The sequence below is a fragment of the Crinia signifera genome, chromosome 6 (assembly GCF_055691185.1).
Source record: "Crinia signifera chromosome 6, ASM5569118v1, whole genome shotgun sequence".
In the NCBI taxonomy this organism is placed as follows: Eukaryota; Metazoa; Chordata; class Amphibia; order Anura; family Myobatrachidae; genus Crinia; species Crinia signifera.
In genome coordinates this window covers 129,335,459-129,352,636 of record NC_139222.1, presented here as the reverse complement: position 1 = coordinate 129,352,636, position 17,178 = coordinate 129,335,459, and the positions used below count along the sequence as shown (strand labels likewise).

The following is a 17,178-nucleotide window of genomic DNA, read 5'->3' as shown; positions in this document are numbered from 1 at the left end:
CCAGCATTACACCACTTTATAAAAAACACTCTCCCTGGCCTTTTGGAAGTGGAGGAGGATTGTAGGGACATGGTAATTGAAAGGGCACATCGCCTAGGCCCTGACCGAAGAGAGGTTAATTCTCGCCCCAGGGTCACGATATTCAGATGTTTGAATTATTTACATAAGGAACTGATTTGGAATGCTTCACGGAAGAAGAAGACATTACAATAGGAAACCCATAGACTTCATTTATTCCAAGATTACTCCTCAGAAGTCACCAGGGCCAGGAAAGACTTTTCCACAATATGCGCCAAACTGATCGAAGACGGTCGCAAGTTTGCTTTGATGTACCCAGCGAGGTTGCGCCTTTTTGAGGGAGATACCTGCAGGGACTTCTCCACTCCGGGAGATGCCAGGGCATATATGGAGACACAGTCGGTGAATGTCACTGGAGAAGGTTGATACAACCCCGAAGCCCTCACGGGGTAGGAATCAGTAGTTAATGGATAAATTCTATCCTCCCGTTGGGGATTATAACGAAACTGGTTTGCAGGCGGACTGATAGTTTACTTCAATAACAGTTCTATTTTTCTTTCTTGGGATTCTTCCCGCCTGGGAACGGCTGATGTTAATTGAATGTCATTTATATCCAGTTAAGTTAAGTAGTCTCATAAGGGGTGCCGGCCCAGAAATGTTGCCTGAGAAGTGCATTAGAGCCATTTGGCTAGTGAAGTTACTACGGAAGTTCAAAGGTTAGCGATGAATCGCTTTGGAAGATTCCTTCCAAATACTGTTTTACAGTTTATGTGTTATCTGTTTGTTTGCCTTGTATGTCTTTGTTCTATACCTAATGGAGGGGAAGTGAGGTTAACTTGTTTAAAGATTGCAGGTTGGGGAAGGGTGGGGGGAGGGATGTACTATAGGGGAGGGAGAGAGAGGCTACTTTGGAAGGTGATTATATGTTGGTGTTCAGAATTAAAAAAGTGTAATGGCACAAATTAAAATATGTTCGTGGAATGTGGGGGGGATTAATTCCCCAATAAAGCGGAAAAAGATTCTCCTCTACCTTAGGAAACAGAAAGCAGATATAATCCTTCTTCAGGAAACACACCTGACTGAGGTGGAGCATGCAAAGTTAGGTCAGATGGGCTTTGAAGTGGTGGCTAGTGCTTCTTACTCGTCCAAGGCCAGGGGGGTAGCGATCCTGGTAAGAAAGGGGTTATCCTCCACATCTAAACTGCTATATGCTGACCCTTCGGGGCGCTATGTAATGGCTGAAATCTCAGTACTGCAGGAAACTTACGTGGTATGCAATGTGTATGCGCCAAACAAATACTCCAGAGTATTTTTCAGTAAATTGATATCTAGATTGTGCCCACTAATAGACTCACATGTAATCCTCGGGGGAGATTTTAACATGGTGGCCCAGCCCGCCTTAGATAAATCTTCACGGCCTAAGCGCAATCCCACCCCCCCGGCGATAGGCATATCTTGTCTCTCGGAACAATTGCATCTTTTAGACTGCTGGAGAGTGCTGCACCCGACAGACAGAGAATACTCTTGTCTCTCAGCGGCGCACGGCACTTTGTCACGCATCGACTACCTGCTTGTGTCGGCTACCCTGTTTCCCAAATTATTTGATGCTCAAATGGAACCGATAGGCATATCAGATCATGCTGTGGTCTGGTGTACATTGGCTACCTCAGTAGATGTTGGATCACATAGGCAGTGGAGATTTCCTTCATACTTGGCCAACTCCATTGGTTTCAGGCAGGCTTTGGAGGCGAGATGGGCAGAATTTTTGCAGGACAACCAATCCCATGCGGATAACCCCTTGCTCTTATGGCAAACAGCAAAGGCAGTGTTAAGGGGGGAAATTATTTCGTATGTCTCAAAAAATAAAAGAGATCGGACAACGGATTTATTGAAAGCTCAAAACAAACTGACAGACACATACGCAGCGTTTCAGGCCTTCCCTTCCCCAACAAACAAAGAAGCATACATACAGGCTAAGCTGGTGTATGACTCCCTTCTAGATAAACAGACTATTCAACACATAAATAATGTAAATTTTCAGTTTTACAAACAGGGGAACAAAAACGGCCGTCTTCTTTCAAACCTGATTCGGGGAGCAAGGCCATCAGCCTTTATACCCATCCTAAAAACCCCTGACGGAAAAAGAGTTAACAGGGGGCCTGACATTATTAAAATTTTTCAAAACTATTACACAGAGCTATATAAACAAGGACCCCTAAATTTAGAAAAAAAAAGGCTGTTCTGGGCCTCCCAGGAACTGCCACAGGTTTCTGAGTCCAGCAGAGAAAGCCTTATGGCACCTATATCAATAGAAGAGGTTAAATCTGCAATTAAAAAATTGAAACCGTTGAAAGCCCCCGGCCCTGATGGTTACTCAGGGGAATTTTATAAAATTCTAGTAGATAAAATTAGTAACACACTTACTGATATGTTTAATGCCATCCTTAAAGGGGAACAGATTCCACCTCACTTCAATACAGCAGTGATTAAGGTCCTCCCCAAGCCAGATAGAGATCCAGAAGACCCGGGTTCTTACCGCCCTATATCGCTACTCAACGTAGATTACAAATTACTAACCAAGATAATGGCGGATAGATTGAAATATATACTGCCTGCCATAATTAGCCCAGACCAGACTGGCTTCATCCTAGGACGCCATTCGGTGGTTAATGTTAGGAAAGTGCTGGCTGCAGTCCAGCGCATAGAGGGAGGGATGACCCCAGATGACCAGGCAATAATCTCCATGGATGCAGAAAAGGCGTTTGACCTGGTCATCTGGGATCATCTATTTGAAACAATACATAGATTTGGTTTGCCGGAGACCTTTACGGGCCTATTGCAAAACCTATACCGGAATCCTCTCACTCAAATCGCATGCAATGGACACCTCTCCCAGACTTTCCCGATTCAAAAAGGCACACGCCAGGGATGCCCACTCTCGCCTCTCCTGTTTGCTCTGGCCTTGGAGCCACTGGCTATTGCACTACGATCCGAAAAATCCTTCTCAGGCATTAATATTGGTCCAACAACGCTAAAAATCTGTCTATTTGCAGATGACATGATGCTTTTTGTTTCCAACCTAGCCCATTCATTACCGAGCATTTTAGACACGCTAGAGATGTATGGTTCCTTTGCGGGATACAGGGTAAATATACACAAGTCGGAGTTGTTGAAGGTGTCGGGATGCTCCCTTGCGTCGGTTCCGCAACAATTGCTAGGCCAATTTAGAGTCAAGTCTCAATCTGTGAAATATTTGGGAGTATTCATTCCAAGCTCCATAGAGGACCTCTACCCTCTTAATTACAAGCCTATTATAAACAAGGTCGTGACGCAGCTGGAGGCATGGAGGTCTCTCCCCCTTTCGCTACTCGGAAGGGCGGCAGTATTGCAAGCAATTATATTTCCCAAAATATCCTATGGGATCCAAATGTTGCCAATTAGCCTTTCTAAGGCAGACATGAAAAAACTCACAACAGCTTTCTTCACCTTCTTGTGGCAGGGGAAGAAACCTAGAATCTCGAGACACAAGCTATATTCTAAAAAAAGTGAGGGAGGCCTGGGTATACCAAATATCCTAGCATTCACACAGTCAGTACTAATGAGATACAACCTGGACTGGTTATTGGGCACGGAGAGCTACACCCACAGAAACACGGAAGAGGCGATATTTGCCCCTTATTCACCGGCGGCCCTCTTGCATGCTCCACGCTCAGACCTACCCCCGCAGATAATCAATAACATCTTATTCAAGGATGCCTACTTGGCATGGTTGGCGGTTAATAAAAAACTGGGTAGGGACCACCGAACGACGAAACATGCCCCTCTATGGGGCAATCCTGCTTTCCAACCTAGCTTGATGAACTCAGGTTTCCTACGTTGGAAGGCGAAGGGAATCTTGGCAATACGAGACATCTTTGACCCAGGGGGAAACATGTTATCATTTCAAGAACTAGCTGGAAAATTTGAAATTGATAGAGGAGAATTCTTTATGTATTTGCAAGCTAGGCATTATGCCCAAACTTTACCACCAGTCATGAAGACCCCAGATACCCCTGACCCCCTACATTCTATATTTGTGCTGAGCCAGACAGGGCCATTTAAAATCAGATATGTTTATGCGGAGTTATTACCTATGTCTAACGAAAGTATATGGTCTAAAATAGCGGCAAGATGGGAAAAAGACATCCCACAAGTTACTTTAGCAGAGTACTTAGTGAAACCCATAGAAAAAACGCTTAAGACGCTGAAATCTTCTATGCTGCAAGAGGTGCATCTCAAAACGATTCACCAGGCGTACATCTCACAATCTCAAAGGAGACACTTCATACCAGGGGATTTGGGGTTGTGTTTAAAATGCAAAAGCTCATGCGCTTCATTCTTTCACAATATGTGGGACTGTGGCAGACTCAGAAAATTCTGGGACAAAGTGATGTGTTTTATTAATGAGGTATGTCACCTGAAGTTAGTCAAAGACCCATCGGCCATGCTCTTGGCAAATTTCTGCAACTGGGATTTCCAGGGCAGAAAAAGGGCCCTGACCCCTTTTGTGGTTATGGTTATAACGGTGGCAAAGAAAATAATTCTCAGAAATTGGACGGTATCATCCCCCCCCCATTTTTGTTGGCAGTAAAACAGACGCTAACACAGACCCTGTATATGGACAGAAGAGACACGCTCCCAGATGTGGAAAATGGGGGGTGTATGTTGATTATTTACCACAATCCACACAGACACACATCTATAAGTTATTTACAGACACCACATGGTACCTACATAGATCACTCTCGAATTGATTAATCATACCAAGTAGCCTTCCGGGGAAAAGGGAGGGGGAGGGGATAAAAAGTTGGGGAGGGATAGGTAATAGCAGTAGGATAGTTAATTGTATGCTAATATGTTTGAAATGTGATAAATGACCAAATTTGAATTAAACTGTCAACCTAAGTAATGGCAATAAACCATCTATTAGGGAAGAGATGAGAAATGGTGAGAACAATACCAGAACATAATTAATGCAGAAGTTAAACATAGATATACACTCATCTAATCTTTGTCAGAATTGTTGATAATGGAATGTCCATTACTATTGTGGAAATTTGTAATGAAACAATGTCATGTAAAACTGAAATTTGACAAAATAAAGGAAAATTGTTTTGAAAAAAAAAAAAAAAAAAGATTGTTGCCTAGACAACACAATCGGGTGCCGAGATGGATGGGTTGCAAAGCTGCTACTTTGAAGGGAGTAAGAATTCCCTTGGGTGAAAGATACAAAAAGGTGAAGAAAGTAGAGATAAACAATTAAAAGAACATTAATTTAATAATAATAATAAACAACAATAAGGTACACAAAAAAAATACATAAATTAATAAAAAAAATAATGGGGGAACACAGAGCACCTCTGGCACTTTACTGAGTGATTCATATAGCTGTAAGGTCAGTTCCTATGTATACCACCAAGGAAAGTCCACATAAAGATATATCCAGAGCAAAATCTCTCTCAATTTAAGTAGTATATACCCTGATAATAAGCACTACCCTTATTTCTGGACAACGGTCCAAAATAAGCCCTAGCTAAATCCCCATTTTGCTCAGTCCCCCCTGCATGAAATAGTTGCTGCTGCTGTGGTAGCAGCCCTGGTACCGCTGAAGCCTCTGCTCTGGAATCAGCGGTCCCAGGGATGCATTATACATGCGACATCACTGCGTAGCTCAAGGACTGAGTGTGGTGTCTGTACACAGGTGGGAGCTGAGCGGTGGTGGAGGAAAGGCTGAGTGGCTGAAAAATGCAGAAGGAAAGGAAAGCAGCAGTTGTGCTTAAAGTATAAGGTGATTGAGGGGCATGATGTGGATAAAAGAAGGACTGAGGGGCTAAAATAAGCCCTATGGTGTTTTTTGGACTGAAAAAAAAATAAAAAACTGTCTTATTATTGGGGAACACGGTATATAGATATATTTACAGCAGTTGGAATCCATTAGGGGAATTAATCAAGTTCGGAATGCATAGCAGCAGTATCCTCCATAATGGAAATAAGAACGATTGTCAACCTCCGTGATAGCTGTGGTTCAAATTTGTAGATATAAATGCGGCTGGTCTGGATCCAAAATAGTGGTGCAAAGTGGCAGGTAGGTGTCCAAATGCTCTTTCCTGGTGTGTTTTGCTGTGTCTCTGGAAACAGACCAGACCAGTCTCTTAGATCTACAAATTTGAACCACAGCTATCATGGTTGTTAGGTTGACAAGAGGAAGGTCGACATGCATTGAGTTATATAAATATGCTGGGAATATTTTGGACACATCTGGGCACATTTTGGTTGGGGAAGGTCGAAATACACCAAGGTCGACACCTCTGAAAGTGAACATGTGTCAACCTAACTCCATGTCGACCTTCAGAGAGGTCAACATTGGTGTATGTCGACCTTCAGTGTTCGAACCAATGCATGTAGACCTTACTATGACCCACACCCAACCAAAATGTGCCCAGATGTGTCCAAAATATTCCCAGCATATTTATCTAACTGTTTATGGCACTGTAAGGTCATTAAGAAATTCCGGATTGAGATGAATCAATTTGCTTTAGATGAGTTGGTTAACTATCTGACACTAACAGCAGAATTGCCATTTATTTTCCAACAATGGATTCACCCTACTCCCCCTTCTTTAACTATGTTCAAAAATAAATAATTCTGTTTAGACACGGTTTTACATCGCCCCCCCTTTAAGATCTCCAATGGAACGAGACAGTCCTGCCCCGTCACCTATCATGTATGTGTTAGCTATAGAACCCCTGGCGATATGTCAGTCCTTAACCTTCCCAGGTGTGAGAGTGGGCTCATCTCTTCATAAGATAAGCTTGTTTGCTGATGATATTCTTCTCTTGGCAACAAAACCTGACACCTCATTACCTTCCCTACAGGACATTGACCGTTTCAGCATAGCGTCATTCTATAAACTCAATATGACCAAGACTGAAGCCCTGCCATTCAACCTGAACATAGATAAAATCTCTGCATTTAAACTGCATTACAAATATAATTGGAAGGATTACATTGTGTACCTTGGAGTTAATATCCCCAACTTCTTAGTCATGGTCACAGACATTAACTTCACTCCTCATTTCCCAGATTGATGAATCATTAAAAGCTTGGTTCAGCCTGGAAATATCTTGGCTTGGTAGGCTTGCAGCATTTAAAACGTCAATATTAACAAGACTAAATGTACCTTTTTCGTGCAATCCCGTACCTAGTCCCACAGCAAACCATTAACCGAATCCACTCTATAATTTTTAAATATATATGCATAGCATATAAGAGATTAACTAGACTGCGGAAGCACAGGGGCCTAGAAGTTCCGGATTTAAAGAATACCAAAAAGCTTGTTTAGTGGCCCAAATTAATGACTGGTTTTTACCTGAAGGCAAAAAAACAATGGGTGGACCTGGAGTCAGTTGTTCTCGGGTACATCTCTAATAGATCTCCTCTGGACCCCTTCTTAACAGAGACCCTAATCATACACTAATATACGCACTATATCAGATTCCCTCTCTGCATGGGACACACTAGTGATATCCTCAAAATTTGTCTTCCTCCCTTCCTGCAATCTCTCTCTGCATGCCCATATCATAATTATTGCCAAATCTAAGCCTTACTAACTGAATATCCTATAGTATTGTTTCCATCGCCGCATTAGTAGATGGTCTTTCCATAAGCCCCTTTAGCTCTCCAACTTCAATTTAACCTCCCAGATAAGGAACTATTCTCTTATGGCCGGACTGTTCATTGGCTGAAGAGTACAGTAAGATCATCGGTCACGATACTGTTGCCTCCCCCCCCCCCCCCTTCCCTAAAGTACTAACAAAACTGGCTATGGGTAACTGTCTCAAAGGATAAATCCCCCATACAAATAAAATGGGACATGGCGTGCTCTCTCTCCCACCAATGGGAAAAAATCTACCTTGCATCACATAAGATATCTAGAAACATAGAAACATAGAATTTGACGGCAGATAAGAACCATTTGGCCCAACTAGTCTGCCCCTTTTTTTACCCTTCAGGTAAACTCAACCCTTTTTAATCCTTATTTCTTTGTAAGGATATTCATATGCCTATCCCAAGCATGTTTAAATTGTTCTACTGTCTTAGCCTCTACCACCTCTGATGGGAGGCTATTTCACTTATCTAAATGTAGCAATCACTTAGAAATGCATTTCAATCTCTTACATGACCTATACTTTAGCCCTGCTAAACTGCATGAAGAGATTGCAATGAGATTGGAGACGCCTATCACATCTTCTGGGCCTATTCAAAAATAAGACAACTCTAAAAGGAAGTCTTCGATCTTGCTTCCAAAGTCCTTGGCGTCTTAATCCAAGAATCCCCATTTCCGGCGTTGCTTCATATCTATCCATCAGACATTCCACAGTCCAAATGTTAGGTATTATGGCATTTTTTCATAGTCACCCCTGTTGAAATAGCCCAAGACTGGAAAAACCCTTCTCCTCCTCCTCCATTTTGTAAAATGGTCAGGAAAATTCAACACTCGTTCCAAATGGAAACAATGGGCCTACACTCTCCCCCTAAACCTTCTTCCCTAGTGTTGACATGGTCATGATGGTGGGAGTATATAACTTTGACAGAAGGAGAAACCCTATTTGACATGGCCTAATTTACTGGAAAAACCACCTAGTTTACGCCCTAATATTATAACCGAATCTTATTGTTGGCTTTGTTCACATTTTTGTCTTTGTATTATTATGCCATACTACGTTTATGCTGTTTATACTTAAACCAATGTATGTTGGATTATACCCTTTCCCCCCTCCCCATATCCTTTTCCCTTCCCTTTATAAAGAAAAGGCAGAACAGTTTTTCTCAATTTGGGAAAGCTTTATTGATACTTAGTATGCACAATATCGTTTGCCTGGGCTTACTGTCGATATCATTGAATTGAAGGTAGAACCTGTCAGCTAGTGTGTACAGGGCTTAACATCTGTGGGCAGGAAACAAAGGCAGACATTGCACAGAAAAAAAAATATATATATATATATCAATCAGTCACAAGAGAAACTTATCAACAGCCTTTTTCAGATGCCAACGTTTCACTATTTATTCATATTTTCGTCAGGGCAGTATTGTAGGATCTTCCTAGGCTGTTTTGCCCAAAGGGATCCACGGAAGGCACCCTGTCTAAGCAGTGAGTGCCAGGATTACAGAACGATAGAATATATATATATATATATATATATATATATATATATATATATATATATATATATATATATATATATATATATATATATATATATATGGGGGGAGGTGACAAACAACAGTACAAACAAACGGCAATTGCTCCAGGTGACCCTGCCTAGGGGAATACACGAACGGGTGCTCACAGGGGAGCGAAGGCCGGCACTCACGGAGTCTCTTCAATAGAAATCAATCGGCAACACAGCAGTGTAATGTCAACGTTTCTGAGGTTTTATTATACCTCTTTCGTCAGGACAACAGTAATAATAACAACAATACACAACATATAAATAGCTTACCAAATGGCCCACATGATGTTCCTGCACGCTGCACCCGACAGGAAGTCGCGATGACGTCACAAGAGGCGCGCCACGCACCGGCGCCACGACAGACAGCCCAGGGGGCGTGTACAGGGAACCACAACAAAAATCACCATGGGAACTGTCAGGAGACAACGGACATACACAGTTACATTTGGCAATATGCATGAATATGACACAATCGAACGAACTGAGAGTGGCATGGTGGCTACACAAATATGAATGAGCAGCACTGAAACATGACTAGTAATACAGAGGGGGCATATTAGATGAGAAAGCACATAGAAGGCAATGTGAACAACGAGATAATAATTTATAAAAAACAATAATGACTTTGCTTTTCATTTAGCCCTAAAGGGGCTACTGTCTGCAATCTATCTATCCAACGTGCTTCTCTTTGCAGCAATAATTTGCTGCGATCTCCTCTTCTGGCAGAAGGGGGAATCCAATCTATCATTTTACATTTTAAAGATGCCAAGGAGTGATTCATTAGGATGCAATGCCTGGCAACAGGCTGTTCATTGCTTTTCCCCTCCATGGCTTTTCTAATGTTAGACCGGTGTAAGGCCATCCGCTCTTTAAAAGTGCGGATGGTTTTCCCCACATACAATTTACCACACGGGCATTTGATGTAATACACCACGTGTGTACTAGAGCAAGTGAGTGGGAATCGGATCCGATATTTTTTGCCGGATCTAGGGTGTGAAAAGCTGTCACCAGGTTCCAGGGCATTGCACGTAGTGCAGCCTAAACATCTATAATTACCGGGTTTCCTGGTTAAAAAATGTGGAGTTTGACTGCTCTTGAAGGATGAAATATCGTTATGGACTACCCACTGTTTTATATTTTTACCTCTCCTGTACCCTGGCATAATAGTTTTATTTTTGAGTATGGTAAGAGAGGAATCATTGCTGACTATTGGCCATATGATTTGGCCTTTTGTACAATGTCAGGGGAGGTGGTAGAGTAATCCATGGGGAAGATCATCCTATCAGAGAGATTATCTCTTATCCGAGGATGTAGAGTGTTACTTCTTGGGATGTTTAGAACCTTTAAATTTGGCTTCCTGCAGGTTAGCCCAACTGTATCCTCTTTTTAGAAATTTACTCATCAGAGCATCCATTTCAACCAAGGCATCACATTCATTGGTACAAATCCGCCATATCCTGAGGAGTTGGGAGCAAGGCAAGCCTCTTTTTAAGGCCGGCGGATGATGGCTTTGGGCCTGCAACAATGTATTTCTCTCAATTTCCTTGTGATAGAGAGGTAACAATTTCATTCTGAACAATAGTGATGGACACATCTAAAAAGTGGACATTCACATTACTCATGTCAAATGTGAATTTAGTGTCGACATCTTTCTCATTAATATTTGACAGGAATAAACGTAATGCTTCCTCAGGTCCAGACCAAAACAGGCAGATATCATCTATATAACGACAGTATAAAGAAATACTGTTCGCTATCACAGGATTAGAAAAAAGTATATCCTGCTCAATACTGTACATGTAGGAATTTGCGTAGCTCAGAGCTACGCAAGAACCCATTGCACACCCGCGTTTTTGATTGTAAATAGCACCATCAAACAAAAAATAGTTGCGGGTGAGGGGCAGTTGTAAAAATAAATCAATGTCTGGGCCTTTGTAGTGAGGACTAGAGGAAAGCAGTTTACGAGTGGCGTATATACCCCCTATTGTGTGGAATGGTGGTATATAGGCTCACGACATCTATCGTGGCCATCCAATGTGCACCAATTAAAGGGGACAAATCCTGCAATTTGAGTAACAAAGAAGTAGTGTCTTTAAGGTAAGTAGACAAATGCTGTATGACAGGCTGTAAATAAAAGTCCAAAAATTCAGAGATAACATAATAAAGAGAGTCATTGGCAGCGATTATGGGTCTACCAGGTGATTTTTATGGAGTTTGGGGATGGTGTAAAACACCGGTATCCTAGGGAATTGCAACATCAAGGAATCACAGACCTTCTTAGAGATAAGGTTCCTAGTAACAGCTGCAAGTAAGATCGAATCTAATTCAGATGTAAACTCCATAGTGGGATCCCCACTTCATTTTTCATAGACCAAAGGGTCATGTAGTTGGCCATATATCTCCTCCTTATAATCGCTAAGATTCTGCACCACTATTCCCCCGCCTTTATCAGCGGGGCGGATAGTGACGTCTTGATATTTGCTCAAATCACGTAAAGCTCTCATTTCGGCCTTGGACAAATTAGGTCGACTCTGCAATGACTTATTAGGGCTGTCCACAAATTTATCCATCTCACGAGAGAAATATTTAATGGCTACATTTGTAGACATTGGGTCAAAAGTAGATTTTACACGGATGGGATACTCCTCCCTAGGCATATCAGAGTCGCCAAAATGTTCTTTCAACCGAAGCGGTCGACAGAATTTGAAAGTGTCCACCTTATTGTCAAAAGATTCACAAGAGTGGGTAGGAATGAAAGTAAGGCCTTTATTGAGAACAGAGACTTCTGTATCGGTTAGAGTTCTGTCCGACAAATTAAACACCAGGTTGGATCCTATGGCTTCTTCTTTCCTCCTTTGCCCTTGGCCTGCACGTCTGGTGTACTTTCTGCGGTGCCAGCTTTTCGGGCTCGGGTGGCCACCCCGGGAGGGGGCTTTTTGGAGGTACCAGGTCTGGAATCAGTTCCAGGATCACTCTCACTGGCTGATGAAGCCGCTCCACTTGAAGATTCAGTGTCAAATCTCACTCTCCTAAATTTACGTGCCCTTTGCTGTCTGGCCAATTGTACATTTCTGTTATTTACCCAGGAATAGACTTTTTGTTCCGCATAGTCTTTGGTGACCGTCTCAATCTTTGATTTCTTGAATTTAACCAGTTCCATCTTATAGCGCTCCACCTGTTGAGTGAGCTTTTCAAGCCAATTGGCATCAGCATCATTAGATAGTGTCGGCAGATGTGCAGTTTCAAAGACATTTATTTGCTCAGTCACCAAGGATTTCTCACGTTTAGATTCTTCGATTACTAGCAGTAGTCAATCGAACGAACATTTATTCAATATTCCTGCCCATTTTCGACAAAACTCTGGGTTGTACCGCCCGATGGTGGGAATATTTTTGACCCGAAATCCTCTCGGGATCATTTTCATACGGAAATAGTCCGACAGGGTAACAGCGTGTAAATGGAAGTCAATTTCTCTTTTTCTCATTTTTAGGAGTTGACTATACAAATGCTCAGGTATTTCAGCCCCTGCAGTCGTGATCAAATTCTCCTTACACAGGATGCCGTCCGCATCAGATTCAGAGAAGGTGTATAGCTCCCCCAACTGTAGGGCAATATTCTATTTGCTTCACTTTTACTGCAACATGGATGGATGGATGCAACATGGCCACGTGGATAGTGGGGGTTTAAAATGGAGGCATTTGCCAGTATGTAACATATGTAGCACTGGCAAATGCCTCCTTTATTGTGCATTAGACGCACTTGCGGCCGCACCCCCCCTTTGTGCAGGAGACCCAGCGCTACCGAACCCCTAAACCTGTTGGCAGGGTTGCTGTACCCTGCCGCAAATTCGTGGGGGTAACCCGCGCACTGTGCTGTATTAGGTGCTAGCCTGTGTGTTTCTGCCGTTTAGTTGTTATTTTTCACCGGGTCTGGGTCCCTTGTGCTCTGGGCTGGCGTCAGGTGTGGGTTCGCGGGTGGCACTGTGCACTGGTGGGTTGGGGGTTGGTGGTGGCTGGTCCGGAGGAACCATGCACTGTTCCTCTTCAGGGTAACAGGTCAGCGCCATTCGCCATCCGGGATGCTGTGCTGCCTGTCGTCCCTGGTGGGTCTAGAGCGGTTCTTCTGACAGGGAGGCGGGAAGTGGTTGGCGCTGGTTAGCCGCCTGCCACTGCGCTCTCCTGCCTACAGATTGGCCTACTCACCTACTCCCTCTCCGTTGTGCCCGTGTTTTCCGTCTCTGCTTCAGCCGGTGTCTTCCACTCGGGCAGCCTTCACCGTATCCTCGCTCCCTGTGATGATGCTCGCTGGCGGTACCAGGTTACTGCGGGTGATGGCGCTTGGCTATCTCGATCTTCTCCGCTGTTGCTGGTTCACTGTCTCCTGGAGTGGGGGGGGGGGGGGGTGGTGGTTTTGGGAGGGTTCGATTCGTTTTTTCTTTTTTCCTCTTTTCTGTGTGTGATATCTCCAACGTGTTTCAGCCTTTGGCTGGGCCTTCTTCTAGGGAGTACCCTGCCGCATTACTTACTGAGATGGTCAAGCATCTGAGATGCTCCTGCATCTCAATGGAGTGCCTCTCCCCTGGCGTCCGCCAGCGGAGAGGGGATCATGCGGGTGCTGGCGCTGTGTGAGAGGCGCTCACTAGGCTTGCCAGGGACAGAGCTGCAGCTCCCAAGGACAGTACGGTGACTAGCTGCCTGACAAGGACACTGCGCTGACTACGCAGGGCTGCCGCGGAGTCACTTCGCTGACTATGCTAGGCAGCCATTGGGCTACGCTAACAATGTAGCTTAGCCTATGCTGAAAACGTAGCGTAGCTGGCCGCCATTATAATACACAAGTACCTAAATTTTCATCTGTTATGCACCTCTATATAAATATTGTATGTTTTAATTTGTCCTTGTGGCCTATAATATAGGCCACAGATCTCTTTCATTGACATCTTGGCTATAGGCCTATATCAGATCTGGAAATTATCAACAGCTGGCTAGAAAAGCCTGACGTCATTAAAAAAATGTTTCATATCCTGAGCCTTTTGCAGAACTGGAGAAAAGCCTTTTGGTGTCATACTTCTAAAGGACAAATTAAAAAGATAAGAGCGAACGTAATAGTGGACTTACGGTAAGCAGGCATTTGGAAAGATTACAGTTCAAGTACATTAAAAATCTTTCTCTGTTCAATATTATTGTCCTTGTGTGAAAGAAACTTGGCTAAAGTATGCTGTCACGTTATTTGTGAATGCCATAAAGCAATTCAAACTTGAAAGAGCCTTCATTTTCATATCTGTAACTGAGGACATGTGTATGGTGAGTAAAATACATTATATATATATATACACATATACATATACATACACACACACACACACACACACACATATATACACATAATATATACTAGGTGATTCATCGCGCCCTACGGGCGCTCTTCACACCGTCGTAAGGGGCTGCGCCCCCTTAATTTGTGAACATTTGTATATGAGAAATATGGTTAGAATTGTATGAAAGATGCCCTGTATTGCAACTTAGGTGTCCGCGAATCGCGGGAGGGGGGGTCGCGGAGGGTGCCGCGAATTGCAGGAGGGGGGGTCGCGGGGGTGCCGCGAATTGCAGGAGGGGGGGGTTGTGGGGGGGTGGATGCTGCGAATCGCGGGAGGGGAGAGATTGCAGAGAATCGCGGGAGGGGTTCGCGGGGTGGGTTGCCGCAAATCGCGGGAGGGGGGTTACGGGGGCGGGGGTTGCGGCGAATCATGGTAGGGCGGGTCGCAGGGGGTGTGCCGTGAATCACGGGAGGGGGGGTCACGGGGTGGGGTGCCGAGAATCGCGGGGGGGTGTGTGTGTGCCGTGAACCGCGGGAGTGGGGGTTGCGGGGGGGTGGGGTTGACGCGAATCGCCACAAGAAAAAATCAACACAGAAAGGTCAACACATGTAAATGTTGACATAAGTGTGGCACTTCATTGGTGTTCATGTCGACACATGAGAATGAATATGAAAACATTAAAAAAATGAAAAAAAAAAAACTTCAAAAACTCATGTCAACCTTTTTCATTGTCGACCATAGCCATGTCAGTGTTTTCTATTTGCAATTTAATTCTGGAGCTGCCGCGAATCGCGGGGGGGTGCCGCGAATCGCGGGAGGGCGGGTTACGGGGCGGGGGTTGCGGCGAATCATGGGAGGGGGGGTCGCGGGGGTGTGCCGTGAATCACGGGAGGGGGGGGTCACGGGGTGGGGTGCCGAGAATCGCGGGGGAGGTGTGTGTGCCGTGAATCGCGGGAGTGGGGGTTGTGGGGGGGGGTGTGACGCAAATCGCCACAAGAAAAAATCAACACAGAAAGGTCAACACATGTAAATGTTGACATAAGTGTGGCACTTCATTGGTGTCCATGTCGACACATAAGAATGAATATGAAAATATTAAAAAAATGAAAAAAAAAAAACTTCAAAAACTGCTGTCAACCTTTTTCATTGTCGACCATAGCCATGTCAGTGTTTTGCATGTGCCATTTAATCCTGGGGCTGCTGCGAATCGCGGGGGGGGGGGGTCGCGGGGGTGTTTTTGCTGCGAATCGCGGTAGGGGGGTCGCGGGGGAGCGGGTGTTTTTGCCGCGAATCGCGGGAGGGGGGGGGCGCGGGGGGGGGGGGGGGAAGGTTTTGCCGCAAATCGTGGGAGGGGGGCGCTCACCTGGTGGCTGTGGAGTAGCAGTGCTGGGCAACATGGGAAGGCAGTGGGTGTCTGGCACTGTCTGTGGGCTCACTGGGCTGGTTCTCTGTCACATACCTCCCAGCATGCCCCTCTCCAGGAGGGACACAATGCTCTGTTTCTAGACTTCCCCTTAATGTATGATTGCCATCACCTGTTTTAAACAGGTTAATTTCTCAGAAAGGTGTTCAGCACAGATGAAGGCAATCACACATTAAGAGGAAAGTCCAGGAACAGAGCGTTATAGACACAGACACCCACTTTGAGTGACAGATGTAGCCAAATATATAGGAGATATATATATATATATTCACACACACACACACACACACACACATACATACATACATACACTTAACTGATTGTAAGTTGTTTCTAACTAGAAAATGAATAAACATTAAATACAGTAAATATTGAGAAAAGAAGTGTAGCAGGCATGGCCTATAAGTAAGTATGGCAAACATGTGAGTAATGAATGAAACTATGAACAGTGCATGGACAATAGTGAGAGCATAATATGGTACTTCTTTACTTTCACATGCCGTGCGTCTGAGTCCCCTTGCGGGGCTCGCTTCGCTCGCCCACGCTGCGGGCTCGGTGGCTCGCTACGCTAATTAAAATCAACTCCATGCCAACATGGATAGTGGAGGTATGAACTATCCATGTTGGCATGGCGTTAACTTCGTTTATTTTACTTAGTTTGTGGCGAGCGTAACCCGGAAGTAGCGCGGCGCCATGCTGGCGCCGTGAAAGTAGAGAAGTACCCATAATATATTTAGAGGTGAATTCAATTTGCAGAGACAAATTTTCACAGGTGACAACGTGAAGGAGCTTCAGGCTTTAATGCTCATGGCTATTCAATTTCACTACCTGTTTCACCCTGCAGCCTTATTAATGTTAAATTAGAATGTTAATAGGAGTTAACATGAATGGGTTAACACACAAAAATTAATAGAATCAAGTGTTAATAGGGTCACGGCAAATGGTAACACACTAGTTATTAGGGATTTGTTTTCAAACTATTAAGGCTTGAAAAAAACTCCCAAATAAGTCCTGGTTTTAGGCTAATTAAATTGGTTCAATTTGCTCACTTTTCCTACAAAATGTATCTCAGATGTTCTAGTTATGCTGTTTTCACCAATTCCCTCTATTGAGCACTGTGGCACCTTATATATACACAGTACACAATT

General features: G+C 44.0%; 1 protein-coding gene across 8 annotated transcripts in view; it reads right to left on the bottom strand.

The window, feature by feature from the left end:
* LOC146008165 (uncharacterized) overlaps positions 1 to 17,178 on the bottom strand; it is a 147,299-nt gene that overhangs the window by 126,990 nt on the left and 3,131 nt on the right. For 5 of the 8 annotated variants that reach the window (XR_014444472.1, XM_083147158.1, XM_083147157.1 and 2 more), the window contains exons 2-3: positions 14,408 to 14,576; positions 9,561 to 9,702 (exon numbers count right to left, since the gene is read on the bottom strand). The gene's annotated coding sequence lies outside the window, so the exon portion shown is untranslated. The remainder of the gene's footprint in view (positions 1 to 9,560; positions 9,703 to 14,407; positions 14,577 to 17,178) is intronic. The other 3 variants (XM_083147161.1, XM_083147162.1, XM_083147163.1) reach the window with 2 other exon arrangements.